The sequence below is a fragment of the Oratosquilla oratoria genome, chromosome 12, assembly GCF_046742065.1.
Source record: "Oratosquilla oratoria isolate Oo_2021 chromosome 12, ASM4674206v1, whole genome shotgun sequence".
Lineage (NCBI taxonomy): Eukaryota > Metazoa > Arthropoda > Malacostraca > Stomatopoda > Squillidae > Oratosquilla > Oratosquilla oratoria.
The window spans coordinates 10,930,606-10,942,610 of NC_134788.1; the positions used below are offsets into that span (position 1 = coordinate 10,930,606).

The following is a 12,005-nucleotide window of genomic DNA, read 5'->3' on the forward strand; positions in this document are numbered from 1 at the left end:
CCAATACTGTATTTACAGAAGTGGTTGGAGCCTCTGGTAGTATGGAGGGCAGCAGCGACTTATGTACACTTGATGTGGCACTACCAGGGGTCTCACTAATTGCAGAGAAACAGAGAAAACAGAGAAAATACAAAAAAGGACGGGTTTTGCTCAAATGCACACTTCTATATATGTATGGTTGCATTATTTGAACTATTTTCTTTAAAGTGTGTGATTTCCATGTAATATGATCAAAGAGAACTTACGTTTTTATCATCTGCAATTTTACCGACCCCGGCTACGACTCGTCCAGCCCGCCGTCTATGATTACTGGTGGTATGGATCAAACTACACTTTTAAGTTTCTTATTGTTGTATTATTAGTGTAATAGACTATATATAGTTGAATTATTTAAACTCTTTTCTTTAAAATGTGTGGATTTTTATGTAATTTCACCAAAGAGAAGTTATGTTTTAGTCTCTGCAGTATGACCGACCACAGCTACATATACCGTAACAAATTAGCATATGGTTGCATTATTTGAACTATTTTCTTTAAAAGGTGTGATTTTCATGTAATTTGATCAAAGAGAAGTAACGTTTTTATCCTCTGCAAAATTACCGACCCCAGCTACGATTCGTGGTTACGATTCATGGTTACCGCTAGCCTGCCATCTATGTTCTGCGAATGCAGATCATCACTGAGCGTCAGAGTTGCCAGATTGGCGTTTTTAATGCCAAATTTTGTATCTTTGGAATGTTTTTACTGTGTTTGGCAGGAAATTTTGTTGGGTGGCATTTTTGGGAATTTGGCATTTTTGGGGGGCGTTTTTAAATACCCGGTCGTGATTAGAGATCACTCTTTTACTTGTATCAAGAATTAAATGATGATGTATATGAATGATATAAATTTATCTTGGTTATGTGGGAAATGTAAAGATTTTGTGCCTAGCCAAAGGATGTTTCAGCTCTTCTTTAGTGAAAATATGTAATAACGCAGTAGTGCATCAAACATTTCTAAATCTGATGATGCTTTTGATTATATTTGGACACAATAGAAAAGTCACAAATGTATTTTCTATTTATGTACATCTGAGTCTCTAGGAGGTTGTTTAATAAACTGGTTTAATTTATTGTAGAGGATACCACAAAGTTTACTTAGGAACTTAAACGTAATATATGGAGTAATACATTTTATTTTAGTTATTGGTATTTTTTCTTTCTCACATAATTTCTCACATAATATATTTTATTTTGGAAGTTCATATCTTTCTTTCCTTTTCACACAGTCTTGAAGTAGATTTATTTCAGAGGATGGTGGTTTATTACAGTACCGCTAGAATTAAATGATGATGTACATGAATGATATAAATTGATCTTGGTCATATCATGTGACATTGTTTTACATTGGCTAGTCAACAGTAGAAAAATATTTTATATTGTAATTGTAGTTATACACATTATCTTTAACTAGTTGATCTTGGTTATATCATGTGGTATTGTATTATATTGGCTAGTCAACCGTAAAAAACTATTTTTCATATTGTAATTGTATTTATATACATTATTTTTAACTACACATGTAAAACAAAAAAAAAAAAAAAAAATCTTAGAAAATGTAATGGTTGGCATTTTTGGGGCATGTTTTAAAAACATTTTTGCAGCATTTTGTCAGAAGTTGGCATTTTTCCTGGTAGAAAACCTGGCAACCCTGCTAAGCGTGGTTGATGAAGTTGGCCAAAAACATAATTTTAGAATTTCTTGTGAGGTTCGAACATGTGGTAGAGTGAACATTTTTATTTTAAAAACTGTTGTTGTTTATTTCTTTACAATACAAAGATTTCATAAATATTAAATACAATAAAAAAAAAAATTTTAATTAAAATTTATTTAAGATACGCTATACAAAATTTATAAGCTATGAAATATGATATTGCGTACATTGTATTACGCAAAGTAGACCACTAGAAAAAAGAAACTAAATAATCAGATCGCTTTCATATAATAAATATTAAATTCAAAGAGGACATAGTTGAATAGAAATACATATTTTATATATGCATAAAAAAGGAATACAAAAACTCCATTAAATATTGACGTCAACTTCGCCGTGTTCCATCATGCCAACCAAGAAGACCACAGAATGGACTGGGATAACGCACCAATTATATTCAAATCCCATTGTAGCTTTCAAAGTGGTACCATCGCAAATGCCAAGATATTCCGCAAACTACGTTCCAAGAACTCGGTGAGATGTCCCTTGGGTACTGGTGCAACTCTTACGTAACGAACGGGTGCTTCGAGGATAAACTGTTGCTTTTTTGTATAACCATAGTAGTTTGCTGCAGGAAGCGTAAAAAGGGAACAAATATTTTTGCGTAATACACCAAGTACATCAACACCTATAACCTTAGGCAAGTTTGAAGCTCATCTGGAACCTGATACGAATGCCGTTGCGGTCCTTGACAAGTGTGGTGGTGTGAAGAACCGAACGATTCATGTAACCGGGGATGGAATTGCCAGTCCAACTCTTTTTCGGTAGCACTGCGCAGGAATTAGCACCTAGCCACGAATTTACGAGTGCGGACAATCTATAAAGGCAAGAACAACGACTCTACGTGGGATGTTCTGTGGGTATCCAGACATTTGGGCACACGATATTTGGTCACAAAGTACTGGTTGCGACATCTGGGCACAGCATAATTCGTGCTGTATATTACGATCTCAAACCAAGAAAAAATAATAAAAGATGATTCTTTTGAACAGCAGGCATGAAAATGTTAAATTAGGCATGAATAATTTATATTAGTTGGGTTTTACTATGTCACGTGACGAATACAAAAAGATGATAAATTACTTAGTTTCCTGCCATCAACTTTCAGACATACATATGAGAATCACACAGCATCAGACATGCATTGTTTCTGATTCTCTATGAATAAGAAAGGGAAAAAAAAAACCTGAAAAATATATAATGATGAAATAAAAATAATCCAAATAACTAAAATGTTAAAGAAATGTTATGTGTAAGTAAGCAAAGAATCAATGATTTTATACGAATATCAATTTATTTTTGGATAGTTTCACATAACCAAGACAAAGAGCAATGAAGGACTATCAGTGTTACAATTATAAAGGGCACACAGAAGGGTTTCACCCGAACTTTATGTTTTTGCATAGGTGTGTGTAGGGATTTCATCTAGTAATTGGTTGAATGATCGAAAACAGAGAGTTGTTTTAAATGGAAAAACTTCTAGACGGAAAAATATTACAAGTGGAGTTCCTCAGGGTTCCGTTCTTGGGCCACTTTTATTCATAGTATATATAAATGATATAGACAATGGACTACTGTTTCCAAATTTGCTGATGATACAATACGGTGCAGATGGCAAATGATTACTTAAACCAATTAGATATTCAAGAAGATTTAGATCAATTACAGCAATGGTCTGAAAAATGGATAATGAACACAAGTAAATGCAAGGAATGCACATAGGTAAAAATAACAGTAAGTACGATTACAAGTTATTTGGAAATTCGTTAACAAAAGTGGATAGTGAAAAAGATCTCGGCGTAATTATCAGTAACGATCTCAAATCAACCAAGCAGCGTATTTCAGCCTCTGAGAAAGCAAATAAGATTTTAGGACTGATTGCGCGATCTTTTGACTTCAAAAGTCCATCACTCATTAACAAGCTATATAAATCGTTAGTTCGTCCACACTTGGAATATACTGTTTCCGTATGGTCACCGAATCTCATTAAAGGCATTGACAGACTGGAAAAAGTACAACGGCGAGCCACAAAACTGATTTAAAAAATCTGTTTTCCCTAAAAAAGGGTAGACTCAGAGGTGACTTGATACCGGCCTTTAAAATTCTAAAGGGAATTGACAACATCAAAAGTGACCAAATTTTCACATTGAATGAGAATCAGACAAGAAACAATGGTCTCAAACTGTCCGGAAATAGATTCAATTTGGAAGTAGGTAGAAAAAAACTTCGCCAACCGTGTAATTAATGAATGGAATAAACTTCCTGCACAGGTAGTGCAATGTAGTTCAGTTCGAAGCTTTAAGAATCATTTAGATAAACACCTAAGCAAGATGCTGTAATGATTATGATTTATTTTATATTATTTGTTTTTGTTTTGTCATCATTTGTCTGTTTGATTTTCATTTATCATTAGTTATATGTTAATTTATTATCATTTACTATTTACCTGTTTTTTATTATTTAACTATACCTATGCATTTATTTATGTATTTTATTTGTTGTTTACATTATTATAGTTTTTATTTATTAATTTATTATTATTATGATTTTTTCGCACCCGACCTAGATATGGACCAAAAGGTCTCCTGTCGGCATGCTCCGCCTTTGTAATCCTTTGTAATCTTACCAGAAGGGCTTCACCCGAATTTCTGCTTGACTGTAGGTACTTCACTTTTTGGGTTAGGCTGATTCAACATGGAAGTTTGGCATATAGTAATTGGAGTCAGATGTATCTTATTTTATTTTATTTATTTATCTATCTATCTATTTTATTTTATTTTTGAAAATCGGCTTAATTACTATATGCCATTACAGATGGCGACCAGGTACTGATATAGGATTCTATACTCTACTGTACGTATTGTTTACAATATCATTCCAAAATGTCCATGACATTAAAAAATCATTTAGGTAAACACCTAAGCAAGATACTGTAATTAATCTTTTATTTTATATTATTTGTTTTTGTTTTATCATTTGTCTGTCTAATTCTCATGTATTATTAATTATATGTCAATCTATTATTATTTACTATTTACCTGTTTCTTTATTATTTAATTATACCTATGCATTTATTTATGTATTTTATGTTATTTGCATTAGTTTTTATTTATTCATTTATTATAATTAAGATTTTATCGCATCCGACCTAGATATGGAGCAAAAGGTCTCCTGTCGGCATGCTCCGCCTTTGTAATCCTTTGTAGGTTAAAATCCTAAATCGTCAAGTGAGCAAAAATCACCAGACACCATTGGTGCACAGATCAAAGAGTTTATTGTTTGATTTTCATTGATTCCTTTGATTAATAATTTCTATATAGAATTTATTATTCCTTTGATCTACCATACTACCATAATCCTGAATGAAAAAGTCCTCTAATGATACTTTCTATGGGATTCTATACTATACATATTGTTTTTGTTTTGTTATCATTTGTCTGTTTGATTTTCATTTATTATTAGTTATATGTCAATTTATTATTATTTATTATCTACCTGTTTGTTTATTATCTAACTATACCTATGCATTTCAAAAGTCCATCACTTAACAAGCTATATAAATCGTTAGTTCGTCCACATATAGAATATGCTGTTTCCGTATGGAGGTATTATGGGTGGTTTAGGAGGTATTTTGGGTGGAGGTATTTTGTCATGGATCCGTGGACAAGTGGCTGCCTTTTACAGCCCACGCCGCCCACCTGAGGGAAAGGGCCCACGCTCTCACCTTCCACCCACTAGGGCACGATAACTCCCCCACTGGCGTGCTGTTACCCGCATTGTATATAAATTTATATATCCATGTACATAATTTATACAATAAACCTTTATTAATTGATTAACCATTGTCACATTTAGTCTTTGGACATTTAGTCTTTGGACATTTAGTCTTCGGACATTTAGTCTTCGGACATTTAGCCCTCGGACATTTAGTCTTCGGACATTTAATCTTCGGACATTTAGTCTTCGGACATTTAGTCTTCGGACATTTAGTCTTCGGACATTTAGTCTTCGGACATTTAGTCTTCGGACATTTAGTCTTCGGACATTTAGTCTTCAGACATTTAATCTTCGGACATTTAATCATCGGACATTTAGTCTTCGGACATTTAGTCTTCGGACTAAAATTTAGTCTTCGGACTAAAATTTAGTCTTCGGACTAAAATTTAGTCTTCGGACTAAAATTTAGTCTTCGGACTAAAATTTAGTCTTCGGACTAAAATTTAGTCTTCGGACTAAAATTTAGTCTTCGGACTAAAATTTAGTCTTCGGACTAAAATTTAGTCTTCGGACTAAAATTTAGTCTTCGGACTAAAATTTAGTCTTCGGACTAAAATTTAGTCTTCGGACTAAAATTTAGTCTTCGGACATTTAGTCTTCGGACATTTAGTCTTCGGACATTTAGTCTTCGGGACATTTAGTCTTCGGACAATTGGTCTTCCTTTGCAAAATAACTGGTCTTCAGGCATTTAGTCTTCTGGACAAGTCCTCATCTTCAAGTTATAATAGGATAATCAGCTTAAAATATCTATATTAAGAAAAAAAGATAGATTGAAATTCATGTCTATACAATTCTTTATTATTTATAGACACATATGATATGCATTATTTTCAGTACAATGTAATACAATCATTCAAGAACGATTGAAATTTATGTATAGATAATTCTTTACTATGTATAGACACATATGATATACATTTTTCAATACAATGTAATATAATCATTCACTTTAATAAGTTTACAATTATGTAAGACGAGTAGAATTACGGGTATTTGTCAACGTTCTAGCACAGATATCATCATGAGAAACACAGTTTATTGAAACTTTTAGTTCATGATCGCAGACTTCTTCCAACACGACGAAGGAAATCATTGACATCTGATATGCCATCGCGATGCTGCTCGCAAAGTATTTAGTTTATTCTGAAGCTGGACATGTTTACGCTTAACTCGTTTCTTTGTTTACTTAAAATTTAGAACACCAAAATGCCATTATTATTTTTTGAGCACCAACATAACTACTTTGGTCATTCTTTATTTATATTTTATTTACCTTTATTTATCTATTTATGGATGAATGGATGAATGAACATAAAAAAATCCTTTTGGTGCCAAATAAGTCGCTTAACGCACGAAACCTGTTTATTATCTAACTATACCTTTGCATTTATTTATGTATTCTATTTGTTATCTACATTATTATAGTTTTTATTTATTTATTTTTTACTATTATGATTTTTTTCTCGCATCCGACCTAGATATGGGCCAAAAGGTCTCCTGTCGGCATGCTCCGCCTTTGTAATCTCGCAACAATTATCGAACACGAGGCCCGAGTGCGCCTAAACGCGTGAGAGCGGGACATAATCCTGCCAGGGCGAGATTTCTCAAGAAGGGGGAAGTCTCGGGTAGCAGTACTTTCGGTAATTGCGGTGCGTAATTGATGTGATGAGCAATCGAGCGTGAATGTTCTCCATTCAGAATCTATCATATCTCTGCGGATAAAAACGTAACTTCTCTTTGATCATATTATATGGAAATTACACCTTTTAAAGAAAATAATTCAACTATATGCAGTCTATTACACTAAAAACACAAAAGTGTTTCTAAATAGAGTGAAGTTTGATCCATACCACCCAGCGATAAGCGATAACCGATACTTGAAACACGCCGAGAAACACCCCCAAGAATATAACAAATCTTAAATTCAAACTTGCCCAAGGTTATAGGTGTTGATGTACTTGGTGTATTGTGCAAAAATATTTGTTCCCTTTTTGTGCTTCCTGCAACAAACTACTATGGTTATACAAAAAAGCAACAGTTTATCCTCGAAGCACCCGTTCGTTACGCAAGAGTTGCACCAGTACCCAAGGGACATCTCACCGAGTTCTTGGAACGTAGTTTGCGGAATATCTTGGCATTTGCGATGGTACCACTTTGAAAGCTACAATGGGATTTGAATATAACTGGTGCGTTATCCCAGTCCATTCTGTGGTCTTCTTGGTTGGCATGATGGAACACGGCGAAGTTGACGTCAATATTTAATGGAGTTTTTGTATTCCTTTTTCATGTATATACAAAATATGTATTTCTATTCAACTATGTACTTTTTGTATTGAATATGTGATATACGAAAGCGCTCTGCTTCGTTAGTTTCTTTTTTCAAGTGGTCTACTTTGCATAATACCATGTATGCAATGTCATATTTCATAGAATATAAATTTTGTATAGCGCATTTCAAATAAAATTTAATGATTTTTTTTATTTAATTGCATGGAATATTAAGCAACCTTTGTATTATAAAGAAATAAACAACAATAGTTAACAAAAAAAAATCACTACATTTATTCAAGTTAGTATGCAAATATGCCCCACATGTTCGAACCTCACAAGAAATTCTAAAAGTATTATGTTTTTGGCCAACTCCATCAACCACGCTTAGCAGGGTTGCCAGGTTTTCTACCAGGAAAAATACCAACTTCTGACAAAATGCTGCCAAAAACTGCCAAATTGTTTTTAAAACATGCCCCAAAATGCCAACCATTACATTGTCTAAGATTTTTTCTTTTTTGCATTTTGGTTTTACATGTGTAGTTAAAAATAATGTGTATAACTACAATTACATGAAAACTATTTTTTACGGTTGACTAGCCAATATAAAACAATACCACATGATATAACCAAGATCAAGTAGTTAAAAATAATGTGTATAACTACAATTACAATATAAAAATAATTTTTACTGTTGACTAGCCAATATAAAACAATGTCACATGATATGACCAAGATCAATTTATATCACTCATGTACACCATCATTTAATTCTAGTGGTACTGTAATAAACCACCATCCTCTGAAATAAATCTACTTTCAAGAATGTGTGTGAAAAGGAAAGAAAGATATGAACTTCCAAAATAAAATATATTATACTCCGTATTATGTGAGAAAGAAAAAATACCAATAACTAAAATAAAATGTATTACTCCATACGTTTAAGTTCCTAAGTAAACTTTTTATTACCCTCTACAATAAATTAAACCAGTTTATTAAACAACCTTCTAGACTCTGACATACATGAATAAAAATACATGTGACTTTTCTATTGTGTCTAAATATAATCAAAAGCATCATCAGATTTAGAAATGTTTGATGAGCTACTCCGTTCTTACATATTTTCACTAAAGAAGAGCTGAAACATCCTTTGGCTAGGCACAAAATCTTTGCAACATTTCCCGCATGATATAACCAAGATAAATTTATATCATTCATATACATCATCATTTAATTCTTGATATAAGTAAAAGTGATCTCTAATCACGACCGGGTATTTAAAAACGCCCCCCAAAAATGCCAAATTCCCAAAAATGCCACCCAACAAATTTTCCTGCCAAACACGGTAAAAACATTGAAAACGCCAATCTGGCAACTCTGACGCTCAGTGATGATCTGCATTCGCGGAACATAGATGGCAGGCTAGCGGTAACCACGAATCGTAACCACGAATCGTAGCTGGGGTCGGTAATTTTGCAGAGGATAAAAACGTTACTTCTCTTTGGTCAAATTACATGAAAATCACACCTTTTAAAGAAAATAGTTCAAATAATGCAACCATATGCTAATTTGTTACGGTATATGTAGCTGTGGTCGGTCATACTGCAGAGACTAAAACATAACTTCTCTTTGGTCAAATTACATGAAAATCACACATTTTAAAGAAAAAAAGTTTAAATAATTCAACTATATGCAACCATACATATATAGAAGTGTGCATTTGAGCAAAACCCGTCCTTTTTTGTATTTTCTCTGTTTTCTCTGTTTCTCTGTTTTCTCTGAAATTAGTGACACCGCACTACCAGTACCTGCTGTTGACTGTGGTACGTACTTACAGAAAAATCACATCCACAACATTGAACCTTCGTGGAATGTGAATACGGTAATTCAATGTTTTAAATAGAGCCTTGCCTAGAATTATCTCCTCTTATATTATTACAGTAAATAGTTTCAGCCTGTTCAAGGACCTTAATTTTAGTGTAGGGCTGTACATTTTACATACCATCATAAACACATTATGATAAACGATTTTATGTTATTATATACTTAGTAATTTTATCCTTGACAATGCCCAAAATACATACATGTTTCAAAGCACATTCAGTTTATATTGTTGTTATTTTGATTTTTTTTTATACATAGCACCAATATCACATTCATAACCAGTATTCATCTTTCCAAATCAATTCCTGTCTCTGCCATGTTACTATACTCACCAGAATATTGGAGAATTTTCTGTACCTTTTTTTTCTTGTTCCTACATAAGTACTTTGTTCCCCTTCAGAGGATGAAGAAGTGGACAACCCAGAACCACGTGAATCACTCACAGAGGAGGGTGTCCGAAAACAGAGTAAGTAAATTAGTGGTATTGGTTGGACACTTATACTGAAATATTACAATACAAAATAATCATGTATGCCAGGGCATACATCAGTACTGTAATTCTTTGGATGAAACTCTATGTAAACAGTCCCACAGATTGTTTCTTCCAAACAGTAAAGCTTGACCATAGGGTAGCCTCTAATTTCTGTATGTTTAGGCCCTTGTGACATGACTATGTCAGTCTTTAGTATTGTGTTGTGCTTCTAAATATAGGTCACACATGTATTTTTTCTTCACTGTTACTTATATCCTGTATAATTTTGCACTTGAAATGATATGACTTCCTTACTATAATGAGTGCCCAATTTTTCAGGGAAGGGAGGGAAGGTGAAAGAACTGTGGAATTATGAGGCTACAGAAGCACTCCTGCAACTTGTCAAGGCAAACTACACGCGCCTAAATGACAAGAAAACTACAAAGGCCGTTGTGTGGAAGGACACCACCAGAGTGTTGCAGGAATTGGTAAGTTATTATGTAGGCCATGTGAGTTCATTTTCTTATTGATATTCGCCATAATAATCTGTTAGTAACCACAATTCATTATAGCTGGAGTATCACATTTAATATATATATATATATTTTTTCCTTCAGGGACTAGCAGGCATCCAACTGCATCACATTGAGGTATTAGTTAAATAAAAACTGTTATGCTGTATGCATATCTATTATGTAAGCAGTGCACGTAATATGTTCCTGTCTGGATGTTGCCTACCACCAATGATGCTTTTCTGTATGTGGCATATGCTATGTGTCAGGTCCTTATGTTATGACGGGTAGCCTCTCAGTGTTACCTGCCTTTGATATTGGGAAGCTGGTTGCCAACTGCTTGATTCGTACATGATTTTGCACATGCACGTACGAATACTAATAGCTTTTTAAGTGACAGCATGGGTATGGTAACTGGATTCTGTATTATAATTTTAGTGTTTCATCATTACTTCATTCCATTTTCCTCCTCAAGGTTAAGGTACCATTGTCATGAAGCATCACACTGTAATTCACAGTGTGATCTGCATTCCAAGACTGTAGTGCCCCTGCTCTATGTCTGTGTTTTGTATGCTATGAACCTAAAAAATTTCTTCACATATTTTTGGTTTAAAAATGGTTAACCAGACCATTACTTTATGTGCTTCCCAATTAATGACCTCTCTCTGTCAAATGTGTGTTTAGGAATCCTTATGATGAAAAGATGCATGTATCAATTAATATTGAAAAATATTAATTCCACTTTGACTTTTCCCCCAAATTAGATCACAGGCGTGGAACTGAGACAAGTTGAGGGCAAGTGGCGCAACCTCAAATCAATATTCCATCATTATGAGGACTACAAGAAGGCAAGTGGGAGGGGAAAGAAGACTGAGCCACGATTTTACAATCTCCTGTCTTCAATTCTGAAGAATCGTCCTCTGTCCCGGCCAGATCTGTGTGTGTTGGAGGGCTCAGAAGTGGGTACTAGGAGTGTGGCAGAAATGGAGGTTGACAACCCTGTGGAAGAAGACCCAGCCACACAAGCCTCACCAGTGTTAAATATTCCAGCCACTCCAGGAGCCACTCAAGCCTCACTACTAGACCCTCAGCATGGTGAAGCCTCGCAAATTGCCCCAACTCCTCCTCAAGCATCACCACCAGATCCTCAGCCTGCTCATGCCTCACAAGCCCCACAGCCTGCTCCAGCCACACGTGAGGAGCCACCTGCAGCCCGAGGGAATGTCCCCCCCCCCCAGAAGAACAAGAACTATAAGCTTAAGACCCTCTGCAGACAGAAAGGAACTGTTATTGTGCGTGAAAGATATTAAAAATACAATGAAAACATCTAGTGATAAAG

At 34.3% G+C, this 12,005-nt stretch overlaps 1 long non-coding RNA gene across 1 annotated transcript; it reads left to right on the top strand.

The window, feature by feature from the left end:
• The first annotated feature begins 10,024 nt into the window (after positions 1 to 10,024).
• Positions 10,025 to 11,574, top strand: LOC143030544 (uncharacterized). The gene is made up of 4 exons (XR_012966911.1): positions 10,025 to 10,148; positions 10,494 to 10,642; positions 10,772 to 10,804; positions 11,431 to 11,574. It is a non-coding gene; the product is annotated as an uncharacterized LOC143030544 (long non-coding RNA).
• Positions 11,575 to 12,005: the final 431 nt, after the last annotated feature.